The following is a 5,921-nucleotide window of genomic DNA, read 5'->3' as shown; positions in this document are numbered from 1 at the left end:
CTTATCCAACATATCAGGAAGAGGTTATAGATAGCTAAGAGCCTACAGAAGAGTTATACTAACAGACGTTGATTCGAGTTAGAGTTCAGGTTGGGGACATGGTTTTAAAAAAGGTACCACTATGGAAGGGTGTAATATACTTCAAGAAGAAGGGCAAGTTGGGGCCCCGATTTAGTTGGTCATTTCGATTAGTGCCCAGGGTAGGTAGGGTCTATCGACTGGATCTGCCTGAGGAGCATAGCTATATTCACAACAACTTCCTTGTTTTTCAGCTTTGGAAGTGTGTAGTTCATGAATCAACAATGGTTCCATTGGATGATATTCAAGTTGATGATCACTTGAAATATGTTGAGAAGCCAGTGGCAATTTTGGAGAGGAAGATGAAGGCCTTGTGCAACAAGGTGGTACCTTTTGTCAAGGTTTAGTGGCAACTTTAGAAATATTTTGAATGGATGCGGGAACCCGAGATAGAGATGCGGGAGCATTACCCAAAGTTATTTACAGCATCGGACTTTGAGAACGAAGTTTGAATCAAGTGGGGGAGAATTTTAACACCCAACCAATTAGGTGATTTCCTTTTTTGTCTCAAAGTTTTAAGTATTGAGAAAATGGTTCGTACGCCATGTGTACCTAGGTTGTACGCAAGACGTAAGCCTTCAATGAATAATGTGGGTGTTGGTGAGTATGCAGGGTGTACTTAATGGGTATGCATAGCGTACTCAACAAAAATGCAAACCCAAATTTTTAGGGTTTAATCCCTATATAATCTCATTATCTGCCTTAAGACCCTCCCACCTTCAACCTCCATTCTCCCGTTCTAGTCCTTGCAAACCCTAACCATCCTGTGTGAAATATTGAGCTCATTTTGGTGTTTGGTGTTCATCTTTGATGGAAGGAAGTGATTGGAAAGCTAGTGAGAAGTTTCAAGCCTTATGGATCTAAGTTTTCCCCTTTCATGCAACCTGCAGAAGGTTAAGGTTCTGATGATGATGAATGTTTCATTAGATATTCTTAATTCTTGAGTTTTTGTGCCTTTTGGTCCTAGAATCTTGGTATATATGAGTATCACCTATTCCAGACCAAATGCGTTATCCTTTCCAATGTTTTTTAGTTTTTGTAGTCATAAAAATGTGATCTTGGTCCCTTTCTCCCATCCTTGCAAGAGTTATGAAGCTTGGGTTTTGGTTGGTAAGTTAGGGATTGGATTTTGTGTACTTATAGTTATGCAAAATCATAAAGTTGGAGACTTTATGATTAAGGAGGTTTTTTTGGACTAGATCTGAGTTCTAGACGTAACGCCTTATAGAAATAAGAACTTAATAAGAACTTTGGTAGTTGTCCGAGTCTGCAGGGAGTACCATTGGAGTACGCATGGCATACTTGCTTGGGTCCCCCATAATTTGGGAAGGACATCTCTAAGCCATGCATAGAGATGGAGTAGCATGGCGTACTCGGCCTGGATGGGAGTTTGAATTTGATTCTAGACCTTTGACCGTGGATTTGACCAAGTTTGACTTAAGGGCATTTTGGGTAATCTGAATAGTAGTTTAAGATTAGGTCCATGTTCATTATATAGGTGACCGGTAGAGACATCATTTGGAGTAGTGACCTATTCACCGATTTCTTAGATTTTTGGGTGAGTTTTTCGCACTATACTTATAGGTAGATGGCACCAATGTCGGCCTACTAGGTTATGTACCCTAGTATAGGATGATGTTATGATGTAGTGCTCTGTTAGACTTTATTGATTATATGTTTGTTGTTATATGTTTTATTTGTTGCATATGTTGACGTAATTTTGTTAGGTTGATGCAATACTACTCTATACGGAAGCCAAAAAACATGGGAACAAACCATACATAAGTTGTGGACCGGAAAAGGCAAGCCAAAATTATAATGCAGGCTCGGGAGCAAGGCATGCATAAGTTGTAGGATAGATAGGGCAAGCCAGACTTATGTTGTAGGCTCGGTAGCAATACATACATAAGATGTGGGCCAGGAGGGCAATCCAGACACATGTTGTGGGTTCAGCGGTAATCCAGGTTGATAGTTGTGGGCCCAATATACATGTTGTTATATGATGTGTGTAGGTATTTTGGGGAAAACTCACTAAGCTTTGGCTTACAGTTTGATTTATGGTTTTAGGTACTCTAGAGGATAAGGGAAAGGAGAAGGTTTGATTGTGCACATCATCTTGGATTTTACATGTTTTTATAATTTTGGATACACTGATTCATGATAGTGACTTTTGAGAACTTGTTTTGTAAAAACTTATGGGTTTCTGGATGGTTTTAAAAATGAAAAATTTTTCCTTGATTTTTGGGATTTTACAAGTTGGTATTAGATCCTTGGTTTGAGCGATTTGGATGAACACTCGTGTGAATCCAGACTCAAACTAAGGACCTTCAAAACTTTTCAAAGTATTTTCAACTTATTTTCAAAAGTAACCATGGAAGGATGTGATGTGTACCATCAGACGGAGCTAGAAAGTATTCCCCAAGATACCCACACTATTATTTTTTTATGAGGATTATGATAGAATTGAATGTTGGTTGTAGGCTATGGATCTTCAGGAACTTCATAATAGAATTACTTGAGTTATGATGCCTGATAGCCTAGGCAAATTTCTTGTATGCTACATGAAATTGACATCATGATTGTAGTTGCTTAGTGTATGCATCATAGTTGTACATAGGATCATGTATAACTATCATGCTCGGGCGGCTACAAGGTTGGTGGAGGTTACACTACTAAGTATGGTTGTAGTAGGCCGGCTTAAGGGATGATTAACCACACTCAAGGGAGTGAGTATAGGATGTATGTTTATCCTAGTTGTTGGGTTTTGTATTTGGGTGGTTTTTGATTATCTTTTGATATAAATATGGGTAAGTTGGGAAGGTATTATGGGCATGTACTACGAAAGCATAGGATCTGTACGCGTAGCAAAGAAGGCACGAACCCCGATGATTAGTCTTGCCGTAATGATTGTGATAATATGAATTATGGGCCAGTACTACTAGAAGGTAAAGGATCCATTTCAATCCATCAATCTACGAGTTAGAACAATCAAGATCAAGAAATATTTTGAAGAAAATTTCAAAATGTTCCAAATTATTGAATACTCAAGGATAAGGAAAAATTGCCAAGTTATTATTATTATAATTTTATTTCTAGGTTCTTTTTCCATATGTATGCTTTGGAGCTAAACCAAAAATACCTTGAGGTCAAGAAGCATTTATGGGGATGGATGTAGAGGGATGCATAAAATGAATGTTGTTCAAAGTATACGAGAAGCTTTTATGAGGATCGTAACTATTTAGGGTAAGGAGGTAATTAGGAATGTGACACAAATACATGCATTGAGGCAAGGCGTAATTAGTGGGTTTAATTTAGATTATCTTGTGTGATATTGGTGGGCATGGTTTTATGTGATGTATTAAAAGATAAACTCCTGCTTAAGGTCAAGAAAAAGAAAAGTGTGGGTATTTTGATTTTTCCATATTTATACGTATTTTTAGAAATTATTTTAATACATTTTAAGCTATATTTTGCATAAAAGCGAAGATATTTGATACTTACTGAGTTAAATTACATTTTGAAGGAAAAAAATGATACTCATGAAGATAAAAGGATCAAAAATGAAAATTTTGGATGTTGGAAGGACTAGAGCTGAAGCTGGGAGTTTAATGGAGCTTTAAAGGAAGAAATTCATGCAACAAGACTTCCCATGACGTGGCTCCAGAGTATCACGGTATGGCAATAAGAAAGATCTTGATGATATGTGCAAATTAAAAGCTCACGACGTGATCCTTGACTGTTCACATCATGAGAATAAAAGTTCCAGAAGATTATAACATGGAGTACAAGTTTCCTTGTTGAAGAAGGATTTCTACTGAACCTATGACGTAAGAAGCATTGTAAGGAAACTGTATATATCATTTCTAGATCAACAAGAAGAGTATTGGGGAGACATATTCTAGAATTCTAAGTCGATTTCTGATGCATAAAAGTGTGAAAAACAACCCTTTGGAAGAGAAGAAGATTGAAGATTAACAGTTTGAAAATTACACATTACATCCGGTATGCATTAGATTAATCATGTCTAACTCTTATGTGTTTTTGTGTTTATTTTCTGCCACGAGTAGCTAAATGATTAGGCTTTTGTTTAGGGTAGACGAACCCTAATACTGTGTGTTAGTTTTTTGCTTTTCATAGTTTTATGAATTTTGTTTAACTTGTGTTTGATTTTTCATACCTAGCCTGTAAAATTTTTAATCTTTATTGCTTTGATTCATATAAAGTGTAGTTGAATGACCAGCTTGATTGCTTAGTAGTTTATGATCATTAAATTGTTAGATCTAGGATTTTCCAGATCTTAGATTAGTTAATAAAGGTAATAACTTTATATGTGTTTAAAATCTAATTTTATCATAATTGTATGTGGTTATTTGTCTTGGTCATAGATAATAAACTTAGGCATTTCTGACATAGCTCAATTATCTTAAATAATCAATTAGGTGCTTACTTGTGTATTATCATTACCTAATAGTTCATGAATTGGTATCGGATTAAGACTGCTAATTATATTTATATCGGTAACCAACTGAATTAATCCATGTTTAGAAACTAACCATAGGAAAAAGGAGGATACAAAGCAATCGATTTTACGTTTTGTTTTTGTTTTATTTCAGTAATATAAGACCAGAGGATCACAGCTTCTTATCATACCACCACTTGAAGATCCAAAATCAGCTTTCCACAAGAAGAGAGATAAAATGGTCAACGAAAGTTTTAAAAAAGATAAGCGTTTTGAGATCTTCAAGAAAACTCCTAACGACAAACGTGTTGGGAACGAACCAGGAATCGAGGACGATTTAGAAGAAGAAATAAATAGAGAGGTAGAAGAAATGGCCGACATTGCGGAGTTGGCGATGGAGGAGTACAAGAAGTGGATGCTAAATGCCCACGATCTGGGTCTTATTCGATTTGCAGTACCAGTTGAAACTAACTTTGAGCTTAAAGGACACACTCTCTCAATTCTCAAAGACATACCATTTTCCAGAAAAGATTATGAAGATGCCTTCAATAACATTGATGAAGTCATGGAGATTGCAAATTAATTCGATGTTCCAAATGTTTTAAGAGATGCAGTTTTATTAAGGATGCTTCTAGTGACATTAACTGGAGATGTAAAAATACGGTTGGAGTCGTTAGCACCTAGAACTATAAGAACTTGGCAGAACCTTCGTGATGCAATCATAGAGGAATTTAGTCCTCCTTCAAAAGTAGCCAAACTTAAAAATAAGATAGCTAATTTTCAGCAAGAAATCAGAGAGTCTTTATATGAAGCTTTGGAAATATACAAAGGGATTGCTCAGAAATTTCCCTCAACATGATCTAAACGTGCAACCAGAAGTTTCCATATTCTATGATGGGGTGAATGCGACAACAAGGCAACTCCTTCATTCTCAAGGACCAATGACTAAGAAGAATCTCGCTATAATAAAAAACTTGATTGAAGAATTCACGAAGCAGTCTAGAGAATACTATAACCCATGAAAGGATATTGAAAAAGGTAAAGGAATTGGAGATGGACGAAGCAAGAGCTTGGCAGCGGTGATGGAAAAACTAGAGAATATGAATATGAGGATAACAAAGATGGGTGAATCGATTCATTCCATACAAGTAAGTTGCGACAAATCTAGTAGTCTACACTTAATGAAAGATTGTGACTTCGATGAAAATGGAACCGAAAAGTGCAAGTATGTTACTCAAGTGGTGACCAACTTGATGAAGATCAGAGGAAGTCGAAGAAAGACGGGTTTCCTTATGATGAATACAAGAAGCAAAAAGAAGAAACATATCGGCAAACTGGATGAGGCAATTACCAAAAAGAACAACCACCACCTAATAAAAAATGG

General features: G+C 36.3%; 1 non-coding gene across 1 annotated transcript; it reads right to left on the bottom strand.

Annotated features, from left to right (window-relative positions):
* Positions 1-5,291: 5,291 nt before the first annotated feature.
* Positions 5,292-5,399, bottom strand: LOC111891976 (small nucleolar RNA R71). Its single transcript, XR_002850406.1, has one exon. It is a non-coding gene; the product is annotated as a small nucleolar RNA R71 (small nucleolar RNA).
* Positions 5,400-5,921: the final 522 nt, after the last annotated feature.

Source organism: Lactuca sativa, chromosome 3 (genome assembly GCF_002870075.4).
Source record: "Lactuca sativa cultivar Salinas chromosome 3, Lsat_Salinas_v11, whole genome shotgun sequence".
NCBI classification, from domain to species: Eukaryota; Viridiplantae; Streptophyta; class Magnoliopsida; order Asterales; family Asteraceae; genus Lactuca; species Lactuca sativa.
Note: the sequence above shows the minus strand (reverse complement) of the source record. Positions and strands in the feature narration are given on the sequence as shown.